This window comes from Acomys minous (assembly GCF_964271855.1).
Source record: "Acomys minous genome assembly, chromosome: 1".
Taxonomy (NCBI): Eukaryota; Metazoa; Chordata; class Mammalia; order Rodentia; family Muridae; genus Acomys; species Acomys minous.
Window position 1 is genome coordinate 144,525,403 of NC_140483.1, and position 18,431 is coordinate 144,543,833.

Below are 18,431 nucleotides of genomic sequence, written 5' to 3' on the forward strand. Positions count from 1 at the left end.
AGACAGCCAAAAAGAACAACGGTTACCTAGTGATCCTTTCTCCACTTCTACCCCATGGCTTAGAACACAGGGCTTTGAGACAGTGGAACTCTGATGATGGGTGGACACGTCATTATGGATTAGCTCAATAACCCAATGAAAACAATAGCTGTGGGCGGTTATGATGAATGAATAGAAAACTGTCAATTGTAGTAAACATTCCCCTTTGTGGAGCAATTTAGTAATGAGAAGAGCTATGCATTTGGCTGATAGGGAGCACAAGAAATCTCAGCACAAGAAAATTCCTTGCAATTTTCTATGAACCTAAAACTGCTTTCCAATATAATTTTTTTAGCAGAGAGGAGAGAGAGAGAGAGAGAGAGAGAGAGAGAGAGAGAGAGAGAGAGAATATGAGAATGTGCAAAGGGATTCCAGTGCTTATATGGTCTGCCACCTCTTCATTTTCTCAGTCTGTGACACTAAGCTGATTTATAATCCTTTCAGGAAAATTTTGCACACAGGCCCTTCAATGCCTATACCACCTCTGTATCTTGAATGCTGAGGCAAGGATTATAGACTCTCATGTCTAAATTTGCCCACGAGATCTATTTAACCGTGCTTCCAAACTGCGTGCTGAGTTAATGTTGAGCCATGATAGAAATCCCAGCGAAGTCAGTTCCAAGTAGGAGATGGTGCTTCAGAAGGAGAAGCGTGAGGAGAGCAGGGAAATAACACTGTGCTAGTTCTTTCTCTCTCTATATAGGATTTTTCCTGTCACTATCCACTTTGAATAACCCTGTGCTCCCTTTACTATACATTACTTCTGTCTCCTTATATAAAACATGCAAATTTTTATTCTTCGCAAGTTCCATACATTCATACAACAGATCTTGCTCATAACCACCACCTTCTTCCTCTCTGACCTCCTCACTGTCCCTCCCAACGTCATGCCCCCTTTGTGTAACTCACTGAGGACAATTCCTACGGCCTACATACCGATGAATAAAATGCTTGTTAAAAATTACTTTATATTTCAGTATCAATTTCCCTTTAATAAGAATGCTGTTTGACTGCTGAAACAAACAGATCTAATTATTTCCCCCTGATTTTATGTCCATTATAAAATAAAAGTTTATACAACCAAATCAGCTAAGCATTATAACTCACAGAACCTGAGAAAGCAAGGAAGCAATAGCTGAAATAAATAGGACTAAATTTTAACCCTAGCTTCAAGGCCTCTGTGTCATTGGCTATATTATTTAACTTGAGCTCCATTTGCTTTACCTGATACAGGGGAATGATAGCTGCACCTACCATAAATGGTAATTACATGGCTGCTCCTAGGCAATTGTGATGTGTCACCTTTGAAAGTTTGCTGTAGCACCTGGTATAGTGTGAGCTCTCAGGAAGGAATAAATGGCACTGCTGGTCAATGCTCTTAGCCTGAAGATCACAGGAGTTCCATAAGAGAATAGACAGGTTTATGTCTGCTCTTCTCCCAGAAAGAAAACTGAAATAAAAATGCATGTAAACAAGTTATTACTGTAGTGAAGAGTTGCAAGCCCAGGGTCAGAGCTTACTTACCTGGTTCAAGTCACAGCTCTACTCTTTGCTTCTTGGCAAGTTTAAGAAAGGCATTTTAAGCTAGGTGTGGTGGCGCACACCTTTAATCCCAGCACTCGGGGAGGCAGAGGCAGGTGGATCTCTGTGAGTTTGAGGCCAGCCTGGTCTACAAAGTGAGTACAGGACAGCCAAGACTACACAGAGAAACCTTGTCTCCAAAATGAAAGAAAAAGAGGAAAGGAAAAAGAGAGAAAAGAAAAGTTAAAGAAAGCCACTTTAACTTTGTGTGCCACACTTCCCCTAAGTATTAAACTATATCATGCCTGGGAGGATGGCACAGTGGCTAAAAGGCTGTGCTGCTCTTCCAGAAGATGCAAGTTTGGTTCCTAGCACCCTTTTCAGGTGTCTTACAGCTGCCTACGAGGCCATCTTTAGCTATCAAAGGCCATTTTTGTCACGGTGCTGAAAAGTGTCTATGTTATCCAAATGTGAAGCCATTTGTTAAGAGCATGGCTTAAACATAACTGAAGAGTCATTAGCCAGAATATAAAAGGAAGGAAGGAAGGAAAGAAGGAAGGAAGGAAGGAAGGAAGGAAGGAAGGAAGGAAAGAGGAGGATGAAACCTGTTCCGTCAGGAGAGTTCCATACCTCTTTCCTCATTTTGATTATAACAGAGTTTGCTCCTGTGATTTTTTTTTAAATGACCTGGGAACCTTGAACAAAAAGCAAATCCAAAAAAGACAGGAAATCTAAAAATGCAGTTTACATGAATTAGGTTTAACAAGTTCATTAGCTCCCCATAGGTAGATAGATAAATATAAAATAAACTGATAATCAAAGATATTGTGCCCAGGAGGAAGAAAAAAAGACAAGAAATAAAAATTGGGGAGTTAAGTACATGAACCATGTCTAAAATTATTGGTAAAGAGTAAAATGGCTGTAAGAGTAAACACAGAAGCAACATAATGGAAGGCTAATCCCTGCAACTCCCTACCAGTAAATTCGTGTTCAAAAAAATAATGAACTGGACCAGTAATTGTCACCTGTCTTGGAAACTCTGAGAACAAGTGAGCTGATGCCCGGGAAGCATCTGGACTGGAGGGATGAGTCACTGGAAGCACTTTTATATATTTAAATTACTAATAGTTAGAGATAGCCAATGAAAGCATAGATTACAAGCAGCCTGGCCAACTTAGGTTTAGTTTAGAACACCATGCAGTACACAGGACTTTCCCCCTGTGTAAGATGAAGCTGGCCTCCACTAAAGCTGCCTGCTCCTGCTAAAGCCACATTCTCTAAATCTTCAGGTATTAAGCCTTTACTGATTTGTTAAGCCCAGGGAAATGACTTAAGGGTTTGTCTTTAAAAAATTTTAGTTAGAGACAAACTTAAGTGTCCCAGTTACAGTTTCTATATCTCAATGAAGCACCATGACCAAAAGCAAGTTGCAGAGGAAAGGGTTTATTTGCCTTACACTTCCACATCACAGTCCATCACTGTAGGAAGTCAGCAGGAACTCAAACAAGGCAGGAACCTGGAGGTAGGGGCTAGTATAGAAGCCATGGAGAAGTGCTGATTACCTGCTTGTTTCCAGTGCTTTATTACAGGACCAAGAACCACCAGCCCAGTAGTGATACCACCCACAATGGGCTGGGCCCTATTGTATCAATCACTAATTAAGAAAAGGCCTTATTGACTTGCCCAGAGCCCTCTCTTATGTAAGCATTTTTTTCAGATGAGGTTCCCATCTCTCAAATGACTATAACTTCTGTCAAGATGACATAAAATTAGCCAGTACACTAAGAAAATAATTCGTGGAAATAATTGTATAGCACTATCCAAGTGGAGAGCGATATGATGAGGCTTAAAAAAAAAAGTCAATTAAAAATCTGTTGCAGTTGAGTGGGAGAGTGGGCCCTGCCCTGAGAACATGGGAGCAGGAGAGCCATCTTGCTATGATGAGACGGGAGCAGGAGAGTGGGCCCTGCCCTGAGGACAACAGAGTGGGCCCTGATGCAGGGCTCTCAGTCGACATCACCCCAACATCTACCCCATGTATGACCTGCTGGAACACATGAAGGGGCTGGACCTGCAGACTCAAAGATTAAGAATCTCCTTGACACACAGCAACAGCAGGATATCTGACAGCAGTCCTAGTGAGGATCTGGTAATGATAGTGTAGGCCCCAAACCAGACCCATGACTCATAGCAATGAACATTTGAAAGTAAACATATGTGGACAAAAGGCTATACTGCATGATACACTACAGCTTCTGAGACAAGATTTTTTGTTTGTCTGTTTTATTTAACTGGTGGGGGCAGGGAGGAAAAGGATTTTGATGCTTGATATGTAAATCATAGACATTCAATAAAAGTTTTTAAAAATCTGTTGCAATCAATCAAAAAAGAATATTTGAGCATGACTTGAGAGTGGGTGATTAGCTGAGGCCTTGGAAGTCAGAAGGAATGGATTTAAATTCTAGTTCAAGAAATCAGGAGCAAATGGTAGTCCAATCAATACATTTCCGGAAGGGACCATCCCTGGGTTCATCAGAGCATATATGAATAGATGTCAAGAATTCAGGTTGGGTGTGGCATAGGAAGTAACAAGAGCCCAAAAGAGCCAAACTTATGGATCAACTCACTTTGTCCATGTTTTTCAGATAGATGACCAAGGCATAGAGGATTACTTTAAAAATATTTTTGAATTTAAATGCCATTATATCATTTTCTTCCTTCCCTTTTCTCCCTCCAGTCCTTCCATGTACCATTCCCCACTCTCTCTCCCATTCATGGCCTCTTTTTCTTACTTATAAATATGTATAAATGCATATAAATATAAAACCTGCTATGTCTGTTTATTGTTGCTTGTATGTATATGATCTCAGTCATAACCACTTTGAGCTGGCTAACCAATTAGAGGCCTCATCCCTGGAGACAACTAATTATCCACTAGCAGTTGTTAGCTATCAGGGAGTCTCTATCTAGGAGGGGGCCCCGTGATATTTCCCCATTCCTTGCAAGCATGTCTTTTTGTGTTGTCATTGTCCATTGTATACAGCCATGTTGTCGAGACTTCATGGCTTCAGCTTTCTAGGAGACACCATCTTACAAAAGACATCTTGGTCCTCTGGCTCTTATGATCTTTCTGCCCCCTCTTTTGGGGTGACCCCCGAGCCTTAGTTACAGCAGTTGTGTTGTAAATGCATCTACTTGATCTAAGCAATAGTCACTATGGCAAGATATTCCTAAATGGGCAACAGTGGCATTCATATCTTGGCACTAATTGTGGTTTTATTGGACTTAAGGTCTATTCAACAGCAGGGAAATCATGCCTAGGACTAGCTTCCTGGCACTAGTGAAGCCATGGATCTTGGAAGAGAGCCTTCTAATGCCATCCTACTAAACCAGTCATAATTCCTAACTGCATTCTAGATGATTATCCTTATACTTATACCTTATACCTAGTTCTCCCCGGCTCTCAACCAAGCTTAACTTTGCAGCAGGCAGAGACTATCATAGGCAATCATAGCTGATCAAAAACTGCAAAAGAACTGCTTTTGATATCACACTTACTGAGTCAGAGCTTGTTTTAGATGCACTCCATGAGCATGGCCCACAGTGGACTTTGAACTGTGTCGCTGTGTGGGGTTAGAGTACAAAGAAGCCAGATTAGGCAAGTCCTCATCACTCAGTGGGCATGCTTCCAAGTTTATAGATAAATTGCTTCTCTTCCTCCCTGTCCATATTCCCTAAAGTGAAAGAAACAAACACTGATTAATAAGCCACCCAAACAAAGGCCTCCTTGGTGTCTACTAGGAACTCCCACCCTATAAAGGTCATGTGTTTCCCTGAGTGCTGGCTTGGAAGCAGCTTCTGCCTCTCAGGGAGAAGCACTCTCCATGAGTCCAGATCACTGGCACTCATTTGCTCTGATTTCAAGCTCTTACGTTAAAGAGCTCTTTACTTCCATCACTGCCAAGATAACTGCCTAGTTTCCTTTGTTCCTGTGGACTGTGTTTCTTTTCCCTCCTCACTTTCACCAAACGTTTCAAGATCAATGAAGTGTTATCATCTTCTGCTTCAATGCCATTTCCTCAATTTCTGTCCCCCGCGCTCCTAAGATCTGTTGGTTTCGAGTTTGTATTGCTGGGCTGTGTTCCTAAACTATACAGGTCATTAGACTGGCAAGATATTAGACTGGAAAGGCTCCTACTCTGGGTCACGTTGCTTGAAGGTTTCGGGTCCCGCTGTAGCAGATGTTCCTGGATAAGAGATGGGCACTAACATCCTGTGGAGAGCTCTGTTCACTTCATTATTCTTGTGCAGTTATTTCCATCTTCATGGTTTTCAGCTCCTGCCTCTGTCTGCTTTGTGGGTTCTTGACAGAAAATGGAGCAGCATGGGGGAGTGGGGTGGGGAGGGAATGGTTAATCCAGCATGTTAATGCAACTCGTGGTTTAATTTATATATGCCAGATGACTGTGCTTGGAAGAGGAGGTAGCCCAAAACTCTGTAGACAAAATGCAAAACAGAGATAGTGTGAACTATGATTTAGAGGACAGAGATTTAGACAAGCTTCTTTACTATATATGGACCCCTTCCCTGCCCTAGATTTAACTTTTCTTCTTTACCTGAGTGGCATAAATGACTTTTGGATCCTTTTCTCAACCTCTCTTTCTCCCTTTCTTTTCCTTCCATTACTCTTCACACACACACACACACACACACACACACACACACACAGACACACAGACACACACACACACACACACAGACACACACACACACACACACACAGACACACAGATACACACACACACACACACACACACATACACACACACACACACACCACAGCTCTGTTTTTTCAAGATGGGGCTTCTCTGTGTTGTCTCCTGGACTCACTTTGTAGACTAGGCTGGCCTCGAACCCTGCCTCCCTGAGTGCTGGGATAACAGGCGAGTACCACGTGCCTGACTCTCCTCACATCTCTTAATGGAAAGTAAATCAGAATTAGTATGGAGCAATTATTACAATATCTGTCCCTACCATCATTTGTCACAAATCCCTTTCTTTCTAGAATCTTCCATATTGCTTGCATGTTGCAAAATGCTCTGGGATGCTCTAGGAAGCACTGAGAGTAAACACACACACACTGGGATGTCAGAATTAGAGTTGATAGACTACATGCACACATATTCATTAATTAGCATCAATTTTCGGTGGGCATTTTAGAATTTGGAGTAAAAGTATCTGTGAATGCTCCTCTGTTCCATCTTGTCTCATGGTCTTCAGCACATGGTTTGTATGACGTTGTCATGTTTTACTCTGACTTCAAGCTGCTTTCATAACCCCAGCATCTTATTTCCCAGCTTTTGTCACCTAGTTATTTTGGAGTCTTCCGTGCACCCTCCTTATTTAATTTTTGGCTAAAAAATTCCATGTGTATTTATTCATTCATTCATTTTAGCAATTCTATTTTTGTTGGCTTTTAAGCATTTTTTTGTACTTGTAGGGGTGAACATACATTTTATTCTTATAGATCCTATGTGTGTGGTGCAAAGGAGTACACAGGATAATGGCAGGCACTACTGGCCTATACTTTGCCTTTGAGCAAGTTAAAAGGGGATGCCGGTGCCTCTGGGAGAGGTTCTGCCTCAGGGTGCCTAGCGTGGAGAACAGAGTGTGCTGTCTTTAGTTCCCTTGGTTGAATTTCCCAGTGCAGCACATAGTCTAATACAATAATTGGCAGCAGTGGTTGTACTGATAAAGAAAATATCTTTTATCATGTGTTATCTCTTGGGCTAAGATGCAATGGGAGAAAGTTGGCTACCTCTGAATAGTCTCATGATAACATCCCTTTCCATAACATTTCATGGTTTACCAAGAATCTGAGCTTCCATGCTTCATATGCTCCTTAAAATGGCCCTGTGAATATATCATTATCCCAATTGTGTAGATGAAATCAAGTTATCCAAAGGTACTGTTACATAGAGTCAACTAAGTAGAAAAGTCAGAAGTTGAGTCCAGGTCCTTTTCTGTAATTCCTGAGCTGTTCTGCTCACTAGAACGCACAGAGACAGAATAAATGTAGAGACAGAATAAATGTAGAGACAGAATAAATGAGGCTGTGTGCATAAATTTATCATGACAGCTTTTATGCATATACATAATTAGGCTATGAATATGCATTTGTTAGAACAACTCTGCCTTTGTCCATCTCATTTTAGTTAGTATTATAGAAAACAATCTATGACTCCTGGCACTGAGACAATTCTGTGAAAGGAATTCCCATACCTCACTCTGTTTATTTGTAAACTGAGGCAAGGAATAGTTATTTCATAACTTGCTGGCTTGTCAAAGATCATAATCATATGTCTGAATGTCAAAATCTATGTGGTAGAAGCTCTTAATTCACTTACTGTTTTATTACAAAAACTGTAACAATATATAATACAAATATGTTCTTTCATTTCCCCTGGCTCTTTATATAGATGGGCAGATGCAGATTATAGATGATAGGTAGATTTGAAAATGTACTTCCTGGTGGGTACCTGAGAAATGCATTAGATACATCACTTCACTTCTTGCCTCAGAATAGCAGGCTTACTACAACACTCTAGCATCCCCTGTATAAATGGGATCAAACGCAGAGAAGTGAGTCAGCAGGTGTCATACAGAGAGAGAAGGGCTTGGAGTCCAGGACAAGACTGTCTGATCCGAAGCTTGTCTTCTTAGCTCCCAGGATTGTTGTTAAGATTCAAGTCCAACCATGCATTACACCTAGCAATGAAGATCATGCAGAATCACTGACTTATCAAGAATTTCCTCAGTCTATATTTTAAAAATCCTGATTGCTTTTTGAACGTCTCTAAACTAAATAAATATAAGGCTTTATTTCGTTCATAAAGAACTTTACGCTCACTTGGTGAAGATTAACTAGGCAGATTCTCTCTCTCCGTCGTGTGTTGGGTGATGACGGTTTCTCAGGTTTCTGGTACGTTCTACTGTAAGCCCGCAATCTTCAGCAGTGCACGCTCTTGCTGCTTGCATAGCTCTCTAGACAGTGGAGCTGGATTTTTCCCAGGCAGGCAGAGGAGCAGCCCGAAGTGACTCATATCCCATATGATGGTGAACTTAGTTCTTTCCTTACAATGTATTTCTCCCATGAGGGTTCTTCGCCAGACATCAATTTTGTAATTGGTAAGTGCTTTAAAAATTAATTTGTTGCAAAATAACCTATAAATCAGTAGTCGTCACAATTCGGGAACAGAAAAATGAACTTAATAGATATTAAATAAACAGCATTTGTAATGAATTCAAATGAATAAAAAACGAGTTGCTAGAGCTCTTCTTCCCCTAATATGGAAAGAGGTTATCTGTGCCCCCAGATATTGGGTAGACACCCAGAAATGGACACAGTGTAAGGACAGAGTCAGCTCTGACCATGCTGACCCACCTTCACCATCCACTAAGCAGCCTGGGATCATGAACATTAGAGGAAAAACAACCACAAAAGTGCAGAATATCTTTGTGACTTCAAAGCTCTGCCATCCTAGGTGAGGCATCATCTGTTGTCTCTTGACTTGAGCCATTTTTTGTCATTTGAGTGTGGCAATCCCTGATTCACAGGTACATGAAGCATACTAAACACGGCAATGGTGCGGTCTTCTGTCAGAGCCCTGGAGATGGAGGGATCTCTGTGAAAGTGGGTTCCTTTCCCCGTGAGGGCTGTCTGATAAGGAGATAGTCTGACAAGCTGTAAGTGGTGATAACAGAGTCAGTAGGTGGCATTCAGGTCGAGAATGCCTTTATTGTGTTAATCTTTATAAGCACGGAAATGAAAGCAGTTTATAAAGTAATGTATAATTACACTTAGCCAGTAGAATGACCACCTTGTAGAAGAGGGCAAACAATTTTAAGAGAAATTTTATGTCTGTAGCAAAGCTAAGTGGGAAGTACCAAGGATAATCATGTGAGCCTCTGTCCTCACCCATTCAGTGTTCCTAGAATGGTTATTTTGAAGAAGATGAGAGCATCAAACAAGCCTGGGACTGAGGACCTCAGATCTGGTCCAGATCCAAATGAGCTAGAGGGTCTAGTCTTTTCCCTCTGCCTCTACTGATCACCTGGATGAGTTTCCCATTTGTAGACTCCATAGGGTAAATTTCCTGAATCTGCTGCCTCAATTGAGGAAAGTATGAGTTGCAGCAGAGCCACAAAAGTGTGATTTTCCACTTACCTACTTCTCTTCTTTAGTCCTTCATTTTACCATCTAGAAGACTAAGGCTTTCCACATTTTTGTGAAAAATTTACTTTTGAGAAGGGATGGTGGCACATGCCTTTAATCCCAGCACTTCAAAGGCAGAGGCAGGCAGATCGCTGTGAGTCCGAGGCCAGCCTGGTCAACAAAGCAAGTCCAGGACAGCCAAGGCTAACACAGAGAAACCCTGTCTCAAAAAAAACAAAACAAAAACAAAACAAAAAAACTTCAAAAAATTACTTTTGAGGGGTGTTTCTGGATAAACAAAACAAGGCTAATAAATACATAAAATAAGTTCCTTTAAAGAAAGGAGTTAGGCTCAAGTTGCTCAGTGCTTGCTGAGATCTGCATTGGTTGTTGATGCATATAAGAAAGTGTAAGGATAGAGGTCAGTGTATAACGTTCTCTGCATTTATGCATGTGTCTACAAGCAGTTAGAAGGCAGAAAAGGCGCCCTGTTTACTGAAAGAACGGCTTTGCTCCCCAGGTATTTTTCCCGCTTAAGGCACTCCTTACCATCTCACCAATTGTAAAATGTCATAAGGCAATGTGATAGTTAGTTCTGATTGGGAACAGGATTAAATACTCAGGAGATCAAGTTCCCTCCTCTGTGTCTCTATAAGGCAATTATCCCAGAGGCTATGGTTATGGGGAGTCCTGGACACATGACTGTGATGAGAGCTCTCCAATAGCTGGGGTAGTAGACTTTTTTTTTTTTTTTTTAAGGAAAACGTAGAAGAAGCCAGCAAGTGTAGTTTCTCCCCTTTCCTCTCCCTTTCCCCCTCGCAGTCTCTCTCCAGGCTGTCACAGTGTGAGTTGCTTTTCTCCACCATGCCCTGCCGACCATGGCAGACTAAGACCTCTGGAATTCCCCAAACCCAAAGAAACATTTCCTTCCTTGACATGTTTTATTTTGATATCTTGGCACCATGACAAAAAAATTCACAGAGGCAGCCATTTGATAACACGTGATAAGCTAACACAGCAGAGAAGGAGAAGATGGTTAAGTGCTTGGATTTAGTGTGGGTGAAAGAGTAAAACAGAGCAACCAGTTATATTCCAGGTGTGCTGTAGGGTGACTCTTCGGGGAGACTCTATAAGGCTCATTAGCCTCAACCATTTGACATAAATACATTGTGTCGAGCAAGATAAGACATGGGATTCAATGCTAGGCTGCTAGACTAAAATCAGTAGTAGTAACAGCAAGACAGAAGGCACATGTGGGGAAGGCTGGACACTGAGCTCCATGAGGCCATGACCCTAGCGTCTGTCAGTGGGTAACACTTGCTCTGCCCAGAGACACCATGACAATGATACCCTGGCAAGAGTCCCGGGAGAAAGATCCAAATATGGAAGTTTCTATCTGAAAGAAAGCAAAATACATTTATGTGAACTATCGTCCTTAAGCAAGCTTTGCACATTCATTTAAATAAGAGTTTTGGGGCAGAAAATAAGGATTAGTGAATAGCTACAGAAGGCATGACATTGTGTCAGACATTGTGAGGAGAGATGAGTATCGTATAACTTATGCTTTTCTCTTGTAGCGGAAGGAAGGTTGTAGATGTGAAAGTATTGGTTATATTTCACGTTATTGATTCACTGCCATTACAAATTACTATGGACTGCCAGGGTCGAAATAACAAAATATCTTTAATTTGCATCTACTTTAGTCGGTTCGCTGAGGTAATCATATTCTGTTAATTACTTTATCTCATTCTTGCTCTGTATAATCTATAAAGTAGACCTGAGTAGCAAATCTTATGACTCTTGTCAGGTCGAATTGAACTTAGGTCTAAGCTCTTAACCTTAATTATTGACTGTAACAACAATAACGAGTTTTGTTACTAACATATGATGTGCAGGAAGATTCTGTATTGTATATAGACATAAGCATTAAAACATATTTTCCAAGTTGAGTATTACAAAATACACTAATCCATGATTCCATAGCTGTTCTCAAAGTTAGACGGAGTAAAAATTCTACCTTCAAAGTTCATTGTTTAACAGCTGGAAACACATTAAAAGTGACTTTGGGGAGCTGCACTGAGACACTGCCCTTCCCTGTTCATGAACCTTTATCAGGAATACTTTGTATTCTCGTGCTTTCTGGAATTCCAGTCCCTGCACTGACCTAGAAGTTCTCAACATCACACTAAAGTCAGGGTTGAGTAGAGAGTGGAAAACAAGAGTCAGATTTCCTGTTATCCTTGTCTACCTTCTGTTCTCTAGTGAGTATTCCAAGCATTTATCACATCTCTCGACCGAAATTACTCTGAACTTTGCTCTTCCTGCATAATTTGGGGTTCTTTCTTCACCAAGAAAGTATCTCACGGCACTTTGTCTTGTACATAACTAAGATGCAGAATTCTCAAATAACATGTTCAAAGTCTAACTACTGATAGTGGCAAATAGGATTCAGACTATGTCAATGAGGTTATAAGCTTTGCCCCATTAACCACTACACCATATTTACTTGAATTGTTTATACTGTTGAGGTAATCAATGGTTAGATAGGTTAAAGAAAGATTAGGATGTAAAGCTGCTTCTGACCATAGTATCCAGGCCCGGTGAGCCCATGCCTTGGAAGATGAAGATGGACTTGTGCCTCCACCACACACACCTCCCTCCCTATGGACTAGAAGAACTCATGCTAGGAACTTCTTGTATGATTTAGTATTTCTTCTGTCCCAGCTGTGACGAGAACAGCTGCTCCATGCATGCACACATCTTTTACCTCAGCTACCTCTTCTATATATTCACTCCATAAAAGTATATAATCCCTCTAGGGGAGATAAACATGTTTATGTTTTGATCCTGAGCGTGGGATTGGGAAGAGAGCAGGATGTTTACCACTTAGATGTGAGAGAGCAGGATGTTTTTCCACTTAGAAGTTGAACCTTTTTATGGGGGAGCTTGGTTGTTGCCAGCTTAAAAAAAAAAATCCTTGAACAGACTGAGAGGATATATATATATATATATATATATATATATATATATATATATATATATTGCCCAAAACAGGAAGCTGGGCTTTTTGTTGGGACTTGGTATCATTTGGCTGATCATCACTCTACTTCAAGATGCCCCTAAAGAGAACTGCTCCAGGAAAGGCTTCAAGGCTTTGGGTTGCGGCTGAGGCTCTGGGTTCCAGTTGCTCCAGGTTCCAGCAGCAACTTTGGTGGACTTGCTGGACTGCTGAAATACTGCTTACTACGCCAGGAAAGTTGTTGCTAGGAACTGACACCCAGGTTTCATTCTGGTTTTCCTTAATCTCCTTTTCCTCTTATTTAGGCTAGTCTGGTTATAAGGGAGACACACTCATTTAATAAGTTCATAATAAAGTAAAAGTGTTAAGTTTATTGAGCCTATAGGTAGCACCCAATTTGGGGCCCAAACCAACAACCCTGGGATTAAGAATCCCGTGGTCTACTGACTGAGCTTTAAAAAAAAATTAAAACTAAAGTTAAAAAAGTTTCAGAAACAAGAAAATATTTACATGTTAAACTACCACCAAATCTGAGTACGAGGGAATTTAAATCAGATATAAAGTCTGCAGCCGTGTCTGAGAACATGAAGTCGGCACCAGGACCTGCTGAGGAGTCTCTAAAACTAGCAGCCAAGGACCTGAAGCCCCAGCTGGACTCTGATAGCTTTTTTGGGACAGCTTCAGAAGACAGCAGGCTGGACGTGCTCTCTCCTAACTGTCCCAAACTGCTCTGTGAGGATGCACACCACAGGCCAGCTCTTTTCCCCATCCCACACTTGGGATCAAAACAAAAACAGCTTTATCTCCTGTTCAAGTCCCAGATGAGAATACAGAAATTGTCCTAAAATCCTTCCCAGTCCCCCTAAAACTTCATCTCTTCAGTTTGTATCCCTCCCGTTTTCTATTATTCCTTCCTTAGTTAGTTTATTTAGGACTTCTTTTATTTTTCCTGCCAAGGACTAAATGAAGAATGGGACGAATGTGGACCTTGTCCTGGAGGAAGGCGTGTACGTGCAGAAAGACTCTGAGGTATAGATTGCAATAAGTATTGTGCACAGAATCAAGTCCAAGTGGAAAAAGCACATCTAGGAAGGAACTTAGTGAAGGGAAATATCTGTGAGGTAGGGACACAATAATAAACCAAAGCAAAAGATGCAAGGTGAGAGATCTTATTTTCTATTAAAGTGTTGCCTGCTTGGATGAAGCATGGATAGGGATACAGATTAGGTTGCTTGCTGTATTCTTTGCTGTCTTTTACTTGAGTCACAAAGGCCTCCAACTGTCCCCTTTCTCTTCAGTTCTACCAGTTTGCAACACCATATTGAAAATACACGTATGTGTGCAACACTGATGCTTTAAGTATTTGTTCCTTTTCTATTGCTGTGATAAAACACCATGACCGAGGAACCTTATAACAGGAAGGTTTATTTGGGGCTTGCGGTCAGGGATAAGAGTCCATCACCATTATGTTGGGGAAGCGTGACAACAGAGAGACATGGTGGCTGCAGCTGGAAGCTGATGTCGAATAGCTGAAAAGTTGAGGATGATTGGCATATGAAAAAGCTGCAGGGAGTCTAGTTGACTGAAAGGATCACTATATAAATAAGTTAGAGGATGTAAATACACCGGCTCAGTTTATGAAGGACAGTATTAACTGAGTGGCCGCTAGGAGTGCACATTCTCACTCACTTGTATGAGTCTCCTGGGCTACTATAGTAAAATTTAAACTAAACCATGTGGCTTCAGTAACAGAAATTAATTTTCTCACAATTCTGGAGCTTAGGAAGCCAGAGACTAGTTGTCACCAAGTTTTCTTTTTTCCTGAGATCTCTCAATGGCTTGCAGGTGGTTCCTACCATGAGTTCTAATAGTGAGACCGTAGGCAAAGCCTCCAAAGAATTCTGTCTCCTAATCTCTTTATATAAAGAACGAGCCACTGGATCATGGTGCACCCTAATGATTAATGTTTTTTGTTTTGGTTTGGTTTGGTGTTTTGGGATCAACTCAGTCTTTATATGTCCTACTTCCACACAGAGTTAGACTCAGGGATATTAGGGAATAGGTGCTTAGTCTGTGAATTTGAAAGAGGATATATTTCAGTCAATAGCACTATGTAGGACTTAGCAAATTCACTCAAGCACATTGCTAAAGAGACGGTAGCCTCTCTGATAATCTCTAGAATATTTGGTTGACTAAGATTTTAGAATCATTGTTATAGACAAAATAGGCATTACACATTTCTAGACATAGTGTGGTGGCCCCTATAGGCTCAGGTATTTAATTACTTGGTCGCCAGTTGGTGGATCTGTCTGAGGCAGCTTTGGAGCCATGGTCTTGCTGGAGGAAGTATGCCATTAGGGTGTGCGTTGAGAGTTTAAAGACTTGTCCAAGTTTACTCTGTTTTCCGTTTGCAGTTTCAGAGACTCGTACAAATAGGTGAGAATGTGCACTTCTAGCAGTCACCCAGTTAATACTGTACTTTATAAACTCCCTGCTTATTACTTTAAAATGCCTCTTAAAGTATAAGATGTAAATTATTTTATTAATTTAAATTTAATTATGTTAGAGGAATTCCACTTACTGTGATATTCAAAAAGAATTGGATAATTCTCCAAATACTTTCTTGTGGCCCACTACAACATAAATTGCTTTTAAATTAAAATAATATATAAAAATAATATGCTCATGAATTAAAGAAAGTGGGAAAGGAAAACCCCTGCCTAAACAAAGTCTCCTTGACAATCTTCTCATCATCCTACAATTTGGTTAAAATTAATTTGTTATTCCTTTAGGACCATAGCACTTTATTTATCTCTACATATTTCTTTAGTGTAGCATAATTGCTTATGTTTCTTGCCTTAAAGAACCACCATGTAGTCACCTCTGCACTCTGTGACTAGCCTAGGACCTGCCACCCAATAGATGCTCAGTAAATGTTGGTTGAGTCAATATTTGGTTAAATAAGCAGGTATATTCTTACTATGGTTAGAATGGGCCTTGAATGCAGAGCATTTAATGAAGTTGCTGCAGTCCCTGACAATAAGCCAGTATTAACCCACTCTGGATAAGATCCCATGAGGAGGAAAGCAGAAAGTGCATCTCCTTTAGAAAACCCTGCCCCCTTCCAGTCCAATGTAAGAGAGGTTAGTTATATGAGAATGCTTCAAAATCAGGTATCCCACGCAGTCCTTCTCCTGAATTGCCAGATATTTTGCAAACCAGCATTGTTCATAGAAGAATGTTTCCCTTAACAAACTGGCTGAGCAACCATATCCCAAGAAGGAAGAGCAGCAAAAATGACTTCCCTTACTCCCCATTGGAGGTTAAAAAAATAATAATTAGCAAAATGCTCCTGCTTTCATCTGTTTCTACTGGAAACCAGTACAGAGCCTGTTGCCTGGGCCCCCAGGCATACAAGACTATTATACTGGGCTCAAAGGGAAGGGGTCTGCCTCTGAGAAACTTAGAATGCCACTCCAGTCACATGCCACTAGCATACACAGAATTCAGAGATGCTTTGATTCATGATAGATATTTTGCAACTCCATATTAAGAATATTAAAATATGTTTCTAATTTATATTGCTTAATGGGAAAAAGTAGGGTGCCATAATATTTGGTAAAAACCATCCCTTTGGCAATTTTAAAGCAGCCTAGCCAGTTGCCAATGTTACCACTAAAGAGGAATTGCCTCTGTGGCCTGAGAATTACCTCAGTCCTCACCTTATAAAAGAAGCTCTGGGTTTACAAGTGCCGGTTAGCTGGTCTGATGGCCTCCTATGAACTTCACACACACGCTGTTCTCTCTGGCTCACAGCATACTCCTGTCAGTGCCTAGGAGTCTCGTGTATTTTCAAAGTCTGTACATTTATGATTTGTGAGAGCTGTTCACAGTGAGAGATTTCTTTATGAATTACTGTAGGGCTTTCTCTTTCTTTCATTCATTCTTTTTTTTTTTTTTTTCCATTTTGGGGCTAGTGTTGGGGCTAGTCACTGCAGTCATGATGCTTTTTCACAATCTCAGGGTTCTGATCCGTCCTGGGAATCAGTAAGGAAAGTGTTTGGATCAAGTGTCTTTTTGTTTTCTTTTATAAGTGCCAGCATTTATTTTTCTACCCTTTTCCTAGATATGCAACCTCTTTTAATATACATAATAACAGATTTTTTAAATATTTGCCATCTTAAATAGGTTCTGGAATTTTGTCTTATTTTTTGTTATATACTTTTTAAATTTTTTACATATACATTTATATTATTACACACATATACAATAAACTACCTACAGCAAGAAGAACCATGAGACAGTCAGGAATCATGTAGATGTTACCTTAGAGGAAATGGGGCTTCATTCTCTTAAAATTTCTTCTGGCCGATTAGGGACAAATAATACCTTTGTAGGGACCCAAATAATATTGTGGAAAATGGTTAAGCTAGAAATAGCATTTGTGGTCCAATTTCTAAGTGTTGAGAAATTCCAGGCTTAATTAGAGTCCTGTGTGGGACAGTTTGAATTGAGGGAACAATTAGGATTGGAAGCTTTCTTTGAAAGTGTCCTGAGAGCTGTCCTGTTCTGATGAGGAACAGCAACTGAAGTACTTGGTGCTGGAACATGAAGGATGCAGGATGTCAGTGTCCAGCATGCTGGCAGGAATGAATCCTGTCAGGTCTGATCCAATGTCAGTGTCTAGTACTTTTGTTCTGAAAACATATAATTTCTCACAAACATTATACAGTCCTAAATTTACAAATGTATAAAGTATTCATGATGCACAGAACAATTAAGGCTGGTTCTCTGCTCTTTGTATGAGCAGAAAAAAGACATTTGTAATCTTCATTCATGCCTTATGAAGAATGGCATCTAATAATAACTCATAGGGAATCTGTAGCCAACAAGAAGCACTATTTATACCGAGACATTGATGTCTCAGCCAGTCTCAGAGCTATTCCCATATAGTGGGATTAGGAATATAAGGTACCTGCTTATTCTTCCATTTCTTCACATTCTTGTTGTATCTCCCTCCCTCATTCCCTCCCTGATCCCCCCTCCCTCCCTCCCCTCATCCTCAGAAAAGGGAGTCCTCCTTCCCTAATATCTGACCTCAGCCTATCAAGTCTCATCTGTACTGTCTGTAACCTCTTCCTCTGTAGCCTGGCGAGGCCGCACAGCCAAGGGAAAATGATCAAAGTTCAGTGTCCAGAGTGCATGTCCAAAGTATTCCCTACTCTCCAAATTGTAGGACCCACAAGGAAGCTGCGCTACTATGCCTGAGCAGAGGATCTAGGTCCACATCATGCATGGTCCTTGGTTGATGTTTCAGTCTCCGTGTTGTAGTGTAGCTATCCTGTATTATGTGACTAATATCCACTTATGAGTGAGTATATACCATGCGTGTCTTTCTGGGTTTGGGTTACCTCACTCAGGATGATCTTGTCTAGTTCCATCCATTTGCCTGCAAATGTCAAGATTTCCTTGTTTTTTAGTAGTTGAATAGTGTAGTTCCATTGTGTAAATGTACTGCAGTTTCTTTATCCATTCTTCAGTTGAGGGGCATTTAGATTGTTTCTCAATTCTGGCTATTACGAATAAAGCTGCTATGAACATATTTGAGCTCAAGTGTCTTTTGGGCTCTGTGTATAT

General features: G+C 40.6%; 1 protein-coding gene across 1 annotated transcript in view; it reads left to right on the plus strand.

Moving 5' to 3' along the window:
• PLPPR1 (phospholipid phosphatase related 1) overlaps positions 1-18,431 on the plus strand; it is a 260,986-nt gene that overhangs the window by 92,861 nt on the left and 149,694 nt on the right. The gene's annotated exons all lie outside the window — the stretch shown is intronic.